Here is a 19302-nt window from a genome sequence, read left to right on the forward strand (position 1 = left end):
GAATCAAGCAGCTTCCATGTCTTGAGACGAGTACTTGACTTCAAGCCCAGGGAGGTCCTTCAGGGTATAACAATAACCAAGCAAGAGGACCTCCTATTTTCCATAACTTTGGGTAGATTTTTAACATGCCAACATATTTATGCCCTCAAATGTCAGGAGAGGAGGAGGAAAGTCACACTTGGGCATCACCCAAATGCCTTGCATTGTTGATGGTCTAATGCCAGTGTCATTTTCTCTAAATTGGCCAGAGTAGCATCAGGAAACCCTGTGATTGATTAAGTGAGATCTGATATGTGCGGTTTCCTTTCCCTTCTCTTTATACCCAATTCCTGGTAGAGTGTCTCACTCAGAACAGGTGCTTAGTTAATACCTGTTGAATGAATAAATCATACAACAAATGGGTAAGTCAATGAACAAGTGATGTTTCTACCAGGTCATGATTTTCATGTCACTGAATATTGTCATCCAAGTTGCCTTCCCCTCTGCCTCCTGAAAAGTCAAATTTCCTCTGCTCAAGAATCATGAACTTGGGACTGTCACTGCCAATATTCAGTTGGGGCAAAACCATTCGTTAAATGAATAAGTGGATGGAAGTACAAATAAGTGTTTTACCAGAATGCACTTGGCAACCCTCTGGTCTTGCCCAGCCCAAGAAGAGAACACTGTGGTCAGCCAAGCCCTCCGAACTGAGAAATACTATGAAAAGTGGGGCCAGGAAGGAGATCACTTATTATCCAAAGAGGCAAAGTGATAGCAAAGTAAGAGAGAAGAAAACACAGAAGACAAAGTTTTACCTCAAATTGTATAATATGCTATTTTAAATCTCAGTTGTTGTTTTTTTTAACTTATGTTTCCAACTCTTCAATTTTTGCTCATTCATTCATATCTATTCCTCTAACCATTCTGACTTTGAGGAATAATTACCAATTTTTCTGTACAAAATGGCTTCCACAAACATATATATGGTGGGGTCAGTCCTTAATCTTTGAAGAAATGTTAGGGTCAACTTCAAAGGTATGAATTCAGTTGAATGAAACATTTTCAGTGAAATTCCGTGCTAGTCTGTTTAATTTGTTCCATGTCCCACCTGCATGTATCGTGCCTCTTCAAGAGCTATGACAAAGAGAACGTACGATTCAGTTTACCATTGCGATTAAAGTTGATAGTCATCAGAGCAGTATGACTATGATACCTGCTGGTCTGCAGCGTGCCCTGGGATTTCTGTTTCCATGACTGCCAAGGCTATTTGCTCCCTATGGGACACTCTTCAGAACTCCTCCTTTCTTTTATATGAACAGCTACTGATCCTCAAAAGCTCAGTTTAGATATTACCTTGCCCTGAAAGCTTTTTCTTACCCCCAATCTGAGCTAAGGGTCTGGGTCTCCAGAGCAACCTAAACAAAGACAGAACTTTCTGTCCACTCCTCTCATCCTCTGTGACCTCATCCCTAGCATCCACCCCTCGTTTGCAGGGCTCCAGCCACAGCAGTTATCCCATCTTACACAAGATGGCACCCATCACCCTTCGCTCTCCTCTTATCCCTAGCTTATTTTTCTTGTAGCACACATCATCTGACATATCATGGGATATATTAATATACATCAATATAAGAACTAATATATATGTATATTCTATCTCTGTCTCTAATCTGCACATTGGTCTGTCTCCTTACCAGAATGTGAGTGCACAGAAAAGCCCTTTCTTGCCCTCCATACAGCAAACTATTTCCCAATGTCTGCAGGATTGCTTAGCTCATACCAATCACTCAATGGTTATTTCAAGAATGAAGATATGAAATGATCACCACACTTTCAGGACTGTGTAATATTTATCTGTTTGCTACAGTTTGAGCTCTTACAATTAGACTATTCACTTTTATTTCCATATTTTTTGCACCTAGGAAAGCACTTGGAATGTAGTAGGCATTCAAGAATTGTTTATTATTATGATTATTGTTTTTTTAAATAGGCTCCACACCCAATGTGGGGTTCAAACTCACAACCCTGAGGTCAAGACTTTCATGCTCTACTGACTGAGCCAACCAGGTGCCCCCAAGAATTACTCGTTGAATGAATACATGTATTGGGCACTCTGGTCATATATATGTTAATAGCAACGATTGATCATGATTTTATCTTAAACAAATTATATTATGAATTAAAATAGTGACATTAAAGTCACACGTTTAAAAGTTTATAATCAACTTTTAAAATTCTACTGAATATGTACTTTATTTTTTATTGAAATATATTTGACAAAAACATGAACGCCCTCCCAAATTTGGATGTCATCCTTGTGCAGAGACCATTCTAATCTTCTCTGTAACATTCCAGTTTCAAGACCGTCCTAGTGAACACTGACATGAACCTCTAAATAGCAGATATGTAATTCATATCATTTAAGTTATGTTTGAAGCATATTCTTCATGTCACTCTTTATGAGCTCCAGAGAGATGGGGGCAAGGTGACACTAAAGAGGCATAAGGCATAGGAACGGGGACTCTTTCCAGTGCGGATCAAACAAAGGCAAAAACAAATCACCAGAAAACCAACACTGAATTCAGCAACAAATGAGAAGCTGAGTGTGTGTCTCTAATCTTCAAAACATTTCTAGGGTTGCACTGAGGAACAGTTTGGGTCTCAAGCTGCTTCCTTCCATGACTATTTTACTATATTTTAGCACTTACTTTAATTCATTTTAGATAAGGTCTTGGTTCCGCATGCCTTGAGACATGTCATTGTGTTTGTCTCAGGTAAGTGGAATTTTTCAATATTTTCCCCAAGGCTTATTTAGAACCCCACTGAGTCAACTACTTGATTAAAATTAAGTTGATAACAAAGAATCAAAATCCTGATTATTTTTTCTGATAAATTATACCTTATTTGGTCAAAACAATACCTAAGTTAAAGATACACAAAACCTAATATTGTAGCAGTAATTTTAACTGTATTGGTTAATATTCAGAAGGTCAAATTCCTAATCAAATAGAAAATTCATGTTATAGGGATTGTTAATCCCTGAGATTGTATACATTCCTTGGGTGTCATTTAAAAATCAATCAGGTAGGTGGCTTTGTGTGTGTGTGCGTGTGTGTGTGTGTTTGTATACAAATACCTCAAATACCTTTCTATATATATATATATATTTCATCAGGGTTTTATTTATATATATATATAAATTTATTTATATAAATTTATTTAATTTTTTATTTAATTATATAAATTTATTATAAATTTATATAAATTTATATATATATATATATATATATATATATATATATATATATATATATATATATATTTCATCAGGGTTTTATTTTCTCTACCTGTGCACAGGTAGAGAAAATAAAACCCTGATGAAATGTAATATTTTCATGGATTTTTTTTCATGTCATTGAAATTCAGTCTGAAGAGTGTTTGGTGTGTTGCCTTAATGATAAACTCTTAACTCTTTTAATCCTGATCGTCTTGATAAGCACTGTGGATAGTTCTAAGAGCATTTGACTGTGTTCCCTGTTTTAAATGTTAATCTGGACATCTTAATTAGGAATCTGTATTCAACACCATGATGAGATGAAAGGCCAGCCATTTATAGCCTCTGGGTATAAAGGAAAGGAGAGAAAATGCTCTTGATTTTTGTGGTGTCACTGAAATGGTGTGGGGACAGGTAAAATAATGAAAGACAGGAAAATCCAGATTTCTTATACTATCTGCTTGTCCCTCATGGGGAAAAAAAAAATGATCTATTGACCCGCCCATCAATATGATATCCCCATGAGATATTTTATAGATCCTATGCACGTTAATACTGAGTCATTGGTGCTTTCTTACCGATTGCCATTTTGCCCAAAATAACATGGTTTGGAATAGAATTGATTCAGGTGATTAAAATGGAACTGGAGCAGAAAACTCTTCATCGTATAACGACAAACATTGTAATTTTGAGATGAAAACTTTGGTTCACCTAACTTGTCTGACTGTTAGAGATTTATATTCAGCGTCAGTGAAGTTTGAACAAAGCTCCTGTCTCACTGACCGTCACGTGTATGTCTGAATCTCAACCTTTTCTTGTGTCTTATCCACATGTCCTTTAACTACTTACAGAAAACTTTTGCTTAAATATCTCTTTGTAAAATCAAACTTGTCATGTCCAGCCCGAATGTAGGACCCTCACCTTAGACAAGTGTCTTCTCTTCTACAAATTTCCTCGTCTGCCAAGTATCAGTAGTCTCACTCCCACAGAGAAAGCCCTCTTTAATCTTCTTTTGACAAACCATTCCTTTCTCTGTGTCAGTCATTCCTTTCTCTGTGTGTTGAGGATAAAAGTATATCAGCCGCTCTTCCTGTCTCCTGTCTTCCTTCTTTTCTAAGGATGCTGTTAGTCCTGGCCTGAATCACCTACCCCTCTATGGACTCTAATCTCGCTCATGGTTGTGTTTTTTTTTTTTTTAATTTTTAATTTTTTTTTCCACACTTTTTCCTTTATCACCGCTTCCGACAAATAAAGTGGAGTCTTGATACTCATGCGTTTAAGTTAAAGAAAGATGAAGAGAGAAAGAGACATAGAGAGAATGTTTAAATATTTCAGCGGTTGGGGTGCCTGGGTGGCTCAGTCGTTAAGCGTCTGCCTTTGGCTCAGGGCGTGATCCCACAGTCCTGGGATCAAGCCCCACATCGGGCTCCCTGCTCCATTGGGAGCCTGCTTCTTCCTCTGACACTCCCCCTGCTGGTGTTCCCTCTCTCCCTAGCTGTCTCTCTCTGTCAAACAAATAAAATCTTTTAAAAAAATAAAAAATAAAATAAATAGTTGACAGTTTTAAAATTTAGAGGGTACAGGGTGTTTTACTGCATAAGGATATGCCCTGGCGAGCACGAGAAGGAAAATACAGATCTCCCATTCTCCCGGCGGATGGTAGTTGATCAGGCTGTATTTCCTAAACTCACTGTTAATCCTGGGCTGATTCAGACTGTACACAATTTTGTTTTACTTCATGAAGTATCTTTAGAGCCTCACTCTCCCATTCCCCAAATGTCCCGGCAAGCATGTTGCTACCTTGTTTAAACACAGCTACAAAACAGCTCTTTTTCAGTATCCTCAACCCCATGGAATAAAAATTCTTCTGCGTGTTTCTGTGAAGGCTGGCTTCATGGCTCCTCTCCCCTGCAGCCCCTGGACACCGCATCCCCATCTGCTCTGTTATCCCGGGCCTGGCGCTCTTTATCACTGTGGATGGGCCGTCTTCTCCCTCTAGAGCTGCAGGCCCTACAAGGCCTTCAGTATCCATCTAAAGGCTGCTCACTTTGGGACGCCTCTTACCTCCCCTCTCAGTCTTTGTTTTCTCTTCTCCCGCTGTGGTGGTTGGCACAAACACAGATGTGCCCAGTGGCTAACTATGTGGACTTTGATCATGCCCTTGGCTCCACACATGCCAGTCTTGTCTGCACTGCCTCGATGGGCTTCTGGACGTCAGACGTAGCCTTGCATACAAAAATGTCTGCCCTAGAGTCTTAACAAAGGGGTTCAAGCACTGACCCCATCAGCATGAACTAAGGAAAAGCCACCCGAGCCACACCTCAGTCTGCAGATGCGTCCTGACTCTTGTGTTTGCTGGGATGATCTCACAGCCACAGTGAGAATGGTCTTCAGCCGTGTGTCACTGCTCTGTGCCAGGCACTGTGACAGCTTCAGTCCTCTCAACAGTCCCCTGAGAGGAACGTTATCACCATGTCTGTGTTACACTCGGGTAACAGAGCAACACAGAGGTACAGGAACGTGTGCAAGATCCCCAGCTCGGGGGAGCACAGGGGGCGGATTCAATCTCATGGCCAAGTCGAGTAATGCAGGTGAAAGCAATTCACACGCTGTAAAACGTAGCCACATACATCGAGAATACATCTTATTTCTGGGCCACGTTGTGGAGCACGCAGTCAGTACAGAATGAAACCTGATGGTTAGAGACATATCGTTCAAAACAAGTAATGTCTGATTTCGTTTTGTTCTTACAAGTTTGGAGTTATTGTTCTTCTTCCAGATTACACAATTAGGATATGCTCCTGCTTTAAAATTTCATTTTCATAGTTCAGATTCATATGCATTATTTCTCTAAAGAAGTTAAGATTTTATAGTCCATTTGGGAATGTTATTTTATGCCCTATGATTTTGCTCCCTAGTTAAATTGCATATTGGGAATTCATTATATTTACTGATATTTTTTCATCAAGGTGTTAAGGGAATTAATATAACAGAGCTTATAACAGAGTTTGAAATTGATTTGAGCTTCTTTGAAAAGCCCATACTGTTAATAAAAACATTATTTTCTTATCTGCTTTACAACCTCACCACTATAGTTCTCTTACAGCGGAAGACCCCAAAGGGATCAATTCATAGTTTGTTCTTTTTTGCAGAGAAGAAAAGATAGGGTTACCCAGGGGTGGTTGATAAAGGGAGTATTTTCATGGCTTAGGCTACCTGGAAGGCTTCTCTTTGTGTGTGTTACAGATTTGAAAACTAAATGGAGTTCTTGATAATTATAGAATGATTCTAGACACTGAGGCAAACTACCTGTGTCCCAAGTTTAAAAAAAAAAAAAAAGTCATCAGGGCAATGAGTACTTAACTAGGGCACAAAACCCAAAATCAATTTTCTTTTTTGTAACAACAATTACATCATTTATGAACAAAGGTGATCATCTTAAGAATTTACCACTATTTGTTATCAGTTTTCAAAAGGCTTTAGGAGTGGATATGCATAAGTTTACTTCCCAGAGCCTCCCTGCCATGCCGCAGAAAACGATTTTGTGTTTTACTATTGGCATCTTGAACCTGCAGCAAGCTACACTTTATTTCAAGGTTTTATGTGCAATTTATAGACATTTTTCTGAAATACTTATATTAGCATTTAGAAAATTAGACTAATTTCTAGTACAGTTGACCCTTGAACAACATGGGTTTAAGCTGCCTGGGTCCACTTATACACAGATCTTTTTCGATAAATACAGCACAACACCATAAATGTACTTTCTCTTATGATTTCCTTCATAACATGTTTTCCTCTAGCTTACTTTATTATAAGAATACAGCATATAATACATAGAATATACAAATATGTATTAATCGACTCTTCATGTCATTGGTAAGGTTTCCAGTCAACAATAGGCTATGAAGAGGTTTGGGGGAAGCCAAACTGATTTTCAACCCCGCGGGGTCGGCATCCCTAACCCCTGAATTGGTCAAGGGTCAAATGTAGATGTAACCACTCCATATTAAATTTAATGACAGTCTTCTGAAGACCTAACATTATTTTAAATGAATATGCTATTAATATTAGTTCTTCGTGGCATATTATAATTATACACACCACACATGCACACTTTTTTTTTTTAAAGATTTTATTTATTTACTTGTCAGAGAGAGAGTGCAAGAGAGAGCACAAGGAGTGGGGGCAGCAGGCAGAGGGAGAAGTAGGCTCCCTGCCGAGCTCCCTGCTGAGCCCAATGCTGGACTCAATCCCAGGACCCTGGGATCATGACATGAGCTGAAGGCAGACGCTTAACTGACTGAGCGACCCAGGCTTCTCACATGCACACACTCGTACGTCATATGTCTAGAATGGAATTAGTCATTCCAACTGCAAGACAAGTGGTGCCCAAAACAACCCCCCAAGTTTGGTAAGGACACCTCAAAGTTATAGGCAAGAATTCAAATGAATTTTTGAAAAGCTTTATTTTTTTAAAAAAAAGCTATAATAAGAACATGCTCATTAAAACATGACTAAAATTCACTTTTAAGATTGGAATGATATAAAAATAAAGAGAGCGATTGTTATTGAGGAAATGCATGTTGTATGTGACCAAAGCAGAGTATCAGGGCAGGAAATCTGTTTGCACAAACAGCTGATGACTAAAATCAGTCATCGATAAGAAAAAAATTCATTCTACTGCAACAGTTCACATGTTTACCATTTACTTTCAATCAAATAAATGCCCTATTTGAGCTAAGTTTATACCTAAAGTTTGTTTAGGTGCTGTGTTATAAGAGAGTTAACCCACCGATGTTTTCCAGTCCATCTTGTACTCCAATAATAGTAGTATCATTGGTATTGTAATAATCACTATTAAATGCGTCTGTGCTGGCTCTGTGTTAAGTTCTTGGAGTTTCATGGTGAGAACGTCATTGTTTCTGCCTCTAATCCAAAAATTCTTTTTCCATGATGTATGCTGTATTTGATATATTTACCACTAATCAATAATTGATTATTGTCCTGCTCCTCCCCCAAAAAACAGAAAAAGAAAGAAACATTTCCAAAGAAAAACTGGAATGAGTGTAGAGGGGATTTTGTCTATAGTTTGTTTTGTTGCTTATTTTCATGTCTTTCTAAATTAAGTTACTCCATTTTCTTCATTTTAGCCTCCCCAGATGACCTATTCCAATGGATGTGTGTTAAATAGTGTCTTCTTGTCTCCTTAAGAGAATTTGTTACAATTCCTGAAAAACACCATACAAAAGTTTTCTTTCGGAAAAATTTTTTTTTTCTTTGATGCCTTTTCAATATGTTTGGCTTTCTCTTGCATTGGGGCATAAAGACGACCTATACCCTGCCCTGGCTAATTCCATTCTACCCTCAGTCTACAGATGCGGGAAGCCCTGGTGTGTCCTGCCCAGAGGCTACATGCTGTCCCCAGGCTGCTTAGCTTTCCGTCATGGACCTCTGCGCCCTACCTCTGTGACTCACAGTCCTTCTATCTACTTGTCTAAATCTCCCACTAAATTTTTACCACATGCCCAGCACTGTGCCTAACATGCAGGAGGACATCATTGTTTATAGTAAACGAGAAAGTGGCTGCATTCGGGGGCTCGGTAAGTGACCTACTGGAAGGGTTGCTAGATATTGTCCTGCGAAATTCCCTTCCTTTGCCTGGGCAATTCCCCAAGTCCACTACTTGCAGCCAATTTCTTTGGGCTTTAAAGACATTTCTTTATTAAGTACTCAATAAATATTTGAAATGAATGGATAAGTTTTACAAAGCATTCATGGATCCCACCCTTTAGAAAAGAACGTGCTATTTTATATCCAATATGCTTGCAAATGTATTGAACGACAGTAATGAATGAAGTTTAAAAAAATTATTTTACCTAGTAAGAGAAGTTAGTCAAAAATCTTTAAGATTTCACAAATAGATTTAGTGTACTCCTTAATGGGGGATTATTTTGCATGTAGTATCTCATTTTTTATTCTACTTGGATGTTTTCCTGTATATTAATTTGAACTTTCAAGAAACTTTTCAGAGAACCTATTGCAGACCCGTTTGTGAGCCCCCCCCAAATTTTCATGTGTTATATGGTGTATACATAGGAAAAAAGTGAACAATACTTGTAGTTATTTATCCCATTTAGCCAAGGTATTATTATTATTATTATTATTATTATTATTAATTAAACAACTCATTTCTTAAATAAAAGTTAGGATAGTTTCTAATAGTCTTTGTGTTGTAAAACACAGTGGGTTTTTTTTTATTTTTTATTATGTTATGTTAGTCACCATACAGTACATCATTAGTTTTTGACATAGTGTTCCATGATTCATTGTTTGCATGTAACACCCAGTGCTCCATGAAATACGTGTCCTTCTTAATACCCATCACCAGCCTATCCCAGTCCCCCAACCCCCTCCCCTCTGAAACGCTCAGTTTGTTTCTCAGAGTCCATAGTCTCTCATGGTTCATTTCCCCTTCTGTTTACCATTCCCCTTCATTTTTCCCTTCCTTCCCCTACCGATCTCCCTGCTATTTCTTATGTTCCACAAATAAGTGAAAACCTATGATAATTGTCTTTCTCTGCTTGACTTATTTCACTTAGCATAATCTCCTCCATGTTGCTACAAATGTTGGGTAATTGTTCTTTCTGATGGCTGAGTAATATTCCATTGTATATATGGACCACATCTTCTTTATCCATTCGTCTGTTGAAGGGCATCTCGGCTCCTTCCACGGTTTAGCTATTGTGGACATTGCTGCTATGTAAGAGGTGTAAAAGGGTTCCCCTTTCACCACATCCTCTCCAACATTCGTTGTTTCTTGCCTTGTCAATTTTTGCCATTCTAACTGGTGTAAAGTGGTATCTCAATGTGGTTTTGATTTGAATTTCCCTGATGGCTATTGACGTTGAACATTTTTTCATGTGTTTGTTAGCCATTTGTATGTCTTCATTGAAAAAGCGTCCGTTCATATCTTCTGCCCATTTTTTGATTTGATTTTTTGTTTCTCGTGTATTGAGTTTGAGAAGTGCTTTATACATCTTGGATACTAGCCTTTTATCTGTAGTTTCATTTGCAAATATCTTCTCCCATTCTGTGGGTTGCCTCTTTGTTTTGATGACTGTTTGTTTTTGTATGTAACTGGAAATACACGTAGCTCTTAAGGGAGTGTGGAGATGGAGACAATCTGGGGCCCTCAGCACATTGTTTCCACCTGACAGCATGGATGTGACCGGAGTGGCGTGTATTCTCTGGGAAGGACTGAGCAAAAGATGAAGGGGCAAGGATGGAATTCTGGAGCTTTTCAGGAGAGCAGACAGAGGAAGGGGAGCCCACAGGAAGTGAAAGGAAGCAGAACATAGAGAATAATAAAACAAGGTGCAGAAAAGCGGAATCAAAGCAGGTAAGGAGGGAGAGAGAGAAAGCGAGGCAGAGTGGTGAGTGCCACGGGCCAGAGGATCCACGGATCCAGGACATTAGCTGAAGAGGACCCCGAATTTGGCCACGTGAGAAAACAGCAGATTGGAAGTTTCAGCCAGAATAACATGTTTCTTTCTGAAACAGCTTCTGGGTGGTCTCTGTTGTTCTTAGCTCTTCACTGGAAGAAAGGGTTTCTTGATGTTCCAAGCTTCCTTGCACTCACGGCCCCCAAGTGCATAAAGGTTCCATCCTGCTTATCAGGACTTGGCATTAATGACTTCCAGCTGGTCAGGCCCCAGTTCACAGGCCTCCCTCCCCAGTGGGCGTGGAAGAGAAACACCAGTGTCCCCAGGCACTTCACTTTTTGTTTATAAAAAGTCACCACAAGTGAAGTATTTAAACTGCTACTTAAATAGTGTACAAATAAATTTTCTTAAAATTATTTTCTTTTACAGATTTTATTTATTTATTTGAGAGAGGGAGAGAAGGAGCATGGGGAAGCAGGCAGAGGGAGGTGGAGAAGCAGGCCCCCTACTGAGCAGGGAGTCCCACACGGGACTTGATCCTAGGACCCTGGGATCATGACCTGAGCCAGAGGCAAACGCTTAACCGACTGAGCCACCCAGGGGCCCACAGCATGTTATTTTTAGGAGGGCACATGTGGTGATGAGCACTGGGTGTCATACACAACCAATGAATCATTGAAAACTACATCAAAAACTAATGATGTACTGTATGCTAGCTAACTGAACATAATAAAAATAATAAATAAAATATTTTTCCAGTATCACAAGATGGAGGTAAAAGTGTCATGAAATCCATGTACCCATCACCCAACTTCCATAATTACCAACATCTTACCAACTGCATTTTAAGAATAGAGTGTTTTAAAGCAAATCACAGATATATTATTTCACCTACAAATATGTTTCTCTAAAAACACCTCTTTTTAAAAAGATTTATTTATTTATTTTAAGAGAGTACGGGGGGCACCTGGGTGGCACAGCAGTTAAGCGTCTGCCTTTGGCTCAGGGCATGATCCCGGCGTTCTGGGATCGAGCCCCATATCAGGCTCCTCCGCTGGGAGCCTGCTTCTTCCTCTCCCACTCCCCCTGCTTGTGTTCCCTCTCTCGCTGGCTGTCTCTATCTCTGTCAAATAAATAAATAAAATCTTTAAAAAAACAGAGAGAGAGTACGAGCCATGAGTAGGTGGAGGGGCAGTGGGAGAGGGAAAGAATCTCAAGCAGACTCCCCACTGAGAGTGGAGCCCAATGATCCCACCACCCTGAGATCATGACCTGAGCCCAAACCAAGAGTCTGCTGCTCACCTGACTGACCCACCCAGGCGCCCCGCCACAACACACTTGAGAAACTGAACCACAACATCATTATCGTCCTTACCACAAATAAGTTTTAATTATTACATAATATCCATGACACATTTTTTGTTGTCTCAAAAATATCTTGAGACATCAATCTATTCAAATTGGATTCAAATGAATTCTACTCATTACATTTGGTTTTTACATCTTTAAGACCCATTTAGTCTGTCAGTCTTTTCCTCCTTTTCTCCCTCCCAGTACTTTTGTGTTGAGGAGGAAGGTCATTTGTCCCATTAAATATGGTGCATTCTGGACCAGTCTGATTGCATCGTCTTTGGTCATTGTTCTCCTGCCTCCTTTACTTCCTAAATATTGATAGTTCTATCTAAGGACTAACTTGACTAAAGACGTGTGTGTGTGTGTGTGTGTGTGTGTGTGTGTGTGTGTGTGTGAGAGAGAGAGAGAGAGAGAGAGATAGAGAGAGACCCTCCTTGGCTAGTGCTGTGTACTTCCTATTAACTCTATATCCAGAACTCATAACACTCGGTTGTCCTCCTTGTAATGATGGTGACATGGAACAGGGCTCAGGTGTGTTAGCACGGATGCTCCCTTATATACCTGGTGGGCGTATTCCTCACTGAACATTGTGACCTTGTCAAAGGGCCCACCTGGTCATGTGCTTAAGTTTGAGTCAAAAACACTGCTTTGTTCTCCCTCTGCTAAATCTATTGGGCAGAGCTCCAGGTGAGTTTCTGCCAGTATAGACACCCTTTGCTCTCCGGACTCCTAGAGAACATTTGGATCGGGCCCCATGAATGTCAGTCTCTCCTGCAACTGAGGAGACTGGATGCCTCCCCTAAGATACCAAGACCAGACTGAAGGAGGGTTTCTCCCATTGCCTGCACCTCAGACTCTATAAAGCATGTTGAATTTTGCCAAACATGGAGATAATATTGGGTCAAATATACGTCCAAAAAAATGCTTGCCATCTTTTGCCAATGGGCTTAAATCCCTCTGTGTCACAATCACTGTAAGATATTCTTGTGTAAAATTCTCGTGATTTGTGCCCCCAAACAGCTAGGGTACAGGAGATGGCACTGAGCCGAGGGTCTCAGGGACGTGAGATTTGGTTGGGTGATGTAAACGCCAGCACCATCCACCCCTGCCACTTGGTTCGGAGAAACCTCACATCCTGCCTTAGTTGGGTTGGGCCACTATAACAAAATACCCCAGACTGGGTGGATCCAACAAGAGAAATGTGCTTTCTCACAGTTCTGGACATGCGGAAGTCCCCAATCAAGGTTCTGTCCAATTCTGTTATGGGGCAGATGGCACGTGCCTTCTGTGTCCTCTTTCAGGGACACTAATCCTACCAGATCAGGGACCCACTCTGAGGACATCATTTAACCCTATCTACCTTCTTATTGGCCTAATCTCCACATTCAGTCCCATTTAGTGCATGAATGTTGGGAAGACACAATTCAGCCCACGGCACATGCATGCACTCAAGTAAATCGCAGTGCCTACATGGGACCTTCTCTGTCATCAGACTAGCCACCTACTGGGGGTCATCATGACTATTACAGGAGTTAGTGCTGGCAGAGAACCTAGAATCCCACATGGCACGGAGCGGATACTTTACCAAAAATGGAGAAAGGCAATTGCAAACAAGGGGAGTGTTGTCACTCCCAGTCTGACTGATTCCTCATCATCAAATGGTTATTCATGGCGGAACACAAATGCTTCCAAAACTGAGCAGTGATGTCATAGTACACATTTTACCTGCACCTGTGAGTTGTTTTCTCATACTTCGTGACTCAAAATACAATTAAAAATACTAAGAAGAAGACAAAACACTGGCGAAACTCATCCAAGTGGCATTTCATATTAATATTTGCTTATTATTTCAGGGATATGCATTATGGTAGTTGTTATAATTCTTTATAAAACCCAGCATGACTTTTAAATCATATGGTTTTACATAATGTTCATTAAAAAATATTTTATTATATGTTAACAGAAAGCATTCTTCTACCTTTTAAATCATATAGTTTTATTTGCCTCATTCTTAAGTAAATATGACATAACACATTTAAGCCATAAAGTAATAGTACCATGCCTTTTTTATGCATTAAATATATTTTGATCTGATCTCTTATAAACATGAAAGATCACAGAATAAGCATGCCCATACACAGCAACTTTCTTTCTGAAACAAAAGTAACCACATCACACATACCATATTCCACAAAAAATTCTGCTATTGTCAGCAAAGGCACATAGCTCAAATTCTTGTCAGTATTTGAAATAAAATGTCACATTGACCTCAAGGCTAGAAGCTTTGAAAATGGAAAAAGTAAATCTTTAAAAAAAAAAAGTGCTTATCTACTATCACTGAATTTTTTAGAATTGTTAGAGATATTTAAACCTTAAATTCTAATTACAGAAAGGCAAAAATATGTTTCCCTATGATATTTCTAAACCATATGTATTTATAGATTGATGTGGGAACTTTTGATTATTGGGTAATAATCGTGAAGCCCTCCAGAGGTTTGAGCTGCAAATGTTATTTTTCATAAACCCAGTATTCTATATTGCTGCAATGATCAAGTCCTCCACATCCCTCCAAACTTCGCTCATTCTCTCTCTAGACAAATCTACTGGTATACCGTCGCCTTCAGGCTTAACCCTTTCTTTTGTCTTCCCACATCGGAGAGCGATGTGGGCTCTCTGAGGATGTGGCGGTGCTTACCCTGCTTGCAGAGCGCCAAGGGCAGAGCTGGCGTCAATAAGCATGTTCTGAGCTCATTGATCACATATGTGTTTTATATATTTTGGTCTCTCTTCCTGGTGACCCTGTCCATTGTTCATATAGTGCCTTCCTCAGGTGGCCACTCATAAGGACACATTTCCTTATAAATTGTAGTTTTAGGATTAACCCTAAATATTAAGACGTTGCAGAATTTCCTTCGGGATAAAGGTCTGTTATGGGGCTTCTGGGTTTCCACATACTGTAGGCCTGCCTTGCTTAGCCTCTCTGCTATATTTATTATTGTTTCCCAAATGGCTGAGGTCCCTAGAAATCTAAGTTTTAGGTAAGTACGTTAATGCTCTATTTCTTCTTTATTTTCATGCTTTCAGAGATTGTCTTGGAAGGAACACTCTGTGACCTAAAGTGGCTAAAACAATAAAGGTTTGTTTCTCTCAACATCAAGAAGTCTGAAGATAGGGATCCAGCGTTCCCTTAAATTTGCAAGCACAGCAAGCTTCTGGATCGATTTCATAAGCATTTTCTTGGTTTGAACCTCCTCCTGCAGGTATTGTCCTCTCGGGACAATGTCCAGGGCAGTGAGAGAGGGCTAGGGACTCATCATGGAAGAACGTCTTTCCAAGATATGCCCCCACAGACTTTCCTACCTATTGTATTGGCCATGATTGAGTCATATGCCCATATCCTAGATATTGCCAGCTGGCTGGTAAAGTGAGTCTGTGATGTTTAAAGCCTTTGTTATAGGGCTAGATCTGTACCAGCAAGGAAGAAAAGTGGGCAAAGCCTCCATGTAACAACGAAAACTGCCCACTCTCTGCTCTTATTGGAGCATATGCAAATTATTTTCAGGACTAGGATGGTGAAGCTTGCCCTACTGCCTCGTCAGTGCTTCCAATGGAGGCTTCTCTGCACTAAGGATGAGTTTTTACTCTCCTAGAGCTCAGAAGCGTTGTGGCTAAGTGATCCATAGAGAGTAGAAAGAGGGAAAAGCACATATCACTTTTAGAATGAAAGCCTCTGCTTAGAAAAATTTCTGAGGAAGTAATGCTGTATCCCTTCACCCCAGGCTCCATGACCTTTGGCTCAGTTGGCAGTGAATGTCTTGTGTCCTGGGCACTCGCATTTGACTTTCTCTTCCCCGTCCTGTTTCTCCGTGATGCCCTATGCTCTGCTCCTGCAGAGCCCTTGCATTAGGTGGCAGGAAACATTCTCACTTGGACTACAGACATTCCTTTTCTCAAGGGGGCTTCCCTCCAACACCCTGAGTCCACACACCCCGCACTCTTCTAGAAGCAACTGTGTGCATGGCAGGGGGATTTGGACGTTGTTCAAACATATCACATGGTATTTCCCAGGAGGGAAAGGGAGAGGGATTCTGGAACGGTTGCTAGAGTCCTTTGGGGCACCTGGTCCTTCCCCTTGTTCCTGGAATCACAGGGAGAAGATTACACCTGTCGTATTCCCTCCTAAAATGATGCCTGGTGTATCTTCATCAATTCATCTTTCTTGGTTCAGTTTTGAAAATATTAGGAGATGTGGACTCCTTTCTTGCTATCAGAGCCAGCCTCTCTTGCTTTCTAACATAAGAGCTAACTTTCTAATTGCAAGTTCATGCTAAGTTATTAATGATTTACAGTAGATGAACATACAGTAGAAGGTTGTGTGTGCGTGTGTGTTTCATAGCCTCCACTTAATCAACTAGCAGGATCAACTGGCTCCTTTGATGCTTCCTGACTGAGGACTGGCAAGTGGAGTCTCACCACTAGGGGGCGCTTCCCAGTACTTTGCTCAGTTAGGTTACCCAACAAGTGTGTGGCAGGCTTGTCCAGAATTAACTGTGTATTTGTGCCAAAGCTATTATGTCAGTGTCATTTGCCACCATAATTATTTAATTTTAATAAAACATTGTATAAGCCAATGAAATATGAGTCTAAAAAAGAGAGCTATCATATCTATAGAAAAATAGCTAATAATAAAAATTACTGTCAAGTTAGCTGTAGACAAGAGGATTGCAAACAACTGTCTGTGAGGGAAACATTTTAAAGGAATAGGAGGATAATGCACTCAATAGCCTTCAGGCATCTTAAGTTCTTGCTTTACCTTATAGTAACCAAAAACTGGCTGTTTTAGATGAAAATTGATGAGTTATTTACTTTATTATAATTTTTCAAAGCTGTCTTGTCTGTGGAGCAGTATTCAAAAGAAAAGAGTTAATTTTAGAACTAAAGTTTGAACGATTAATGTACATTTTCATGTGTGGAGTAAAAATGAACTGGTCAAAAGAAATACAAGCTATCTTTTATGATTTCTCTCTTTAACTGATTTTTTTTTAATCTAAAGAAAATAAAAAGTTAAAAGAACATTTACTGTATCAATGCCCTTACACATGGCATTTACAGTTTGAGAGATGCATCAGGACCCACAAGACAGCAAATTCCAGGCCTGATGCTTAAGGGCTAAACCATGTGGCGGCCAGCTCATGTCTCCCAGCTCTCAGAGAGGCCAGCCTTCCTGCAGGTCAGGAGTGTGTGTGGGTGGGAAGCAGGGGATATGGCATAGGGATGTGCTGTGTGTATTCTGGCCACCATGAGGGTCTGGGTCAACTGGTAGACCTGTTGAGAACACCCTGGATCCTGTTCTGTTCTACTCAAGGACCAAACCTTTCTATCACCTGCTGGAATGTCCAGTGCCCCCTGTGTTTACTCTGACCTGGGACTCAGCCATTTTTTCTTAGTTTTCCTTGAATGGATCTCTCACACCCAGCAAATCAAAGACTGACAGATGTTGAAAAAGATGTGTTGGTTCTCTGAAATTTAGCTTTTCTCTCAAACTACTCATATAGTCATTGCTAATTCCTAATTTTCAATTTAATTTCTCTTAATATTGTAGATTTAGAGTTTTGTTTTCTCTTGATTTTTAAAAAAAGTTTTATTTATTTATTTGAGAGAGAGAGAAATAGAGAGTGCTCGTGCATGTATTAGCAGGGTCAGGGGCAGGGACAGAGGTGGAAGGAGAGAAAATCCTCAAGCAGACTCCTTGCTGAGCGCAGATTCTCAACACAGTGTTCGGTCTCATGACCCTGAAATCATGACCTGAGCTGAAATTAAGAGTTGGACGGTCAACCGACTACATCACCCAGATGCCCCTGTTTCCTCTTGATTTTTTCAAATGCTGTTTACCCTACTGTCCATAACATTTTCCCCTAAACATGTGCGTGTGTATGTATGTGTATATATATATTTTTAATATTTATATATCACATATATCATATCACATATCACATATGTCATATTACATATATAATATTTTATATTTATATATCACACATATAAAAATATATAAATTTATAAATATATACAAAATATATAAATATAAAATGTATAAATATATAAATATAAATAAAGATAAAGATAAATACCTACACTTAACTTTTACACACACATCTGATATTTACACTTGATCTAAGTCAAAGATATTTCAACTTGACAACAAATATTCATGTTTACAAACTGCACTATAAAGTATTACATGATTTTATAAATCTTTATATTTATGTTATCTCTAAATTTTGGCTAATAATGTCATTTTAGGTCAGTACCCACAAAGGATAGTTTATAGTTCAGTCAAACTGGAAATGAGTACTCAGACTCTAAAACTGAAAATGATGCTGTGTTCAGTGTGTGTGTGTGTGTGTGTGTGTGTGTGCGTGTGTGTGTTGTAGAGATGAGTGGGAATGGGTGGTACCATGGTTACCTGAAAACACCTGCTATTCTAACACAAATGAGATGTGATTATGGCCATTTCTGCCTCACTGGGTGTTATTTACCCAGCCCCTCCATGCAGTGACACCGACTTTTCACATCAGTGATCCAGGTTCAGATCATATATTTTATGTGACAACTGTAGGCTGTCATGGGTGAAATGAAACTGTCAGTTCTAGACAGGAGAGAAGTGCTGATTGTTACCAGGGATGCTGTCAGGATGGAGACTGTCATTCCTGGGAATGAGGATGAAAATTCATATAGAATTGAATCTATCATGTGTTGGTCATCAGACTTGCATTACAATGTAGGGATGAGTCATCTTCAGGACCCTTATGGGACACCACTGAGACACGGCTCACCCCTGGAGCTGTTGCTTTTCAAACTTGGTGCATGATTGCAACTGTCTGCACTGTGAAGAGGGGCCTCACTGGACTGGGTGGTCTACAGGAGGAATGATCTAGAAGCACTGTTACCTCACTCCTTTTAAACCATTACTATTTAAAATGCCTTTGTATTTACACAGGACAAAATATAAACAAGCAACCTGTAGAAATAGATTAAGTTTGTGAAAATATGTTTTTAAACTTTGAAACGTATAACTTTTAAGTTTTTCAGTTGATGAAGTATACCCACGGAGGAGTGAAGCTTGGCATTGATGAAAGTCTTAATTAATGCAGTGCTGTTTTCTGATAGAAACCCTTTTTACGTGTCTCTTATTGGTGAAAATTGTCCATATCACATAATACTTTGAAGGTAGATCTAATAGGATTTTCC

At 39.6% G+C, this 19302-nt stretch overlaps 1 protein-coding gene and 1 non-coding gene across 2 annotated transcripts in view; one reads left to right on the plus strand and one right to left on the minus strand.

The window, feature by feature from the left end:
* The window catches only part of CSMD1 (CUB and Sushi multiple domains 1), a 1039667-nt gene that overhangs the window by 413866 nt on the left and 606499 nt on the right, over positions 1-19302 (plus strand). The window lies entirely within an intron of this gene.
* Positions 2258-2362, minus strand: LOC123801262 (U6 spliceosomal RNA). The gene has a single exon (XR_006782179.2). It is a non-coding gene; the product is annotated as a U6 spliceosomal RNA (small nuclear RNA).

Source organism: Ursus americanus, chromosome 27 (genome assembly GCF_024610735.1).
Source record: "Ursus americanus isolate L20-20 chromosome 27, mUrsAme1.1.p, whole genome shotgun sequence".
NCBI lineage: Eukaryota > Metazoa > Chordata > Mammalia > Carnivora > Ursidae > Ursus > Ursus americanus.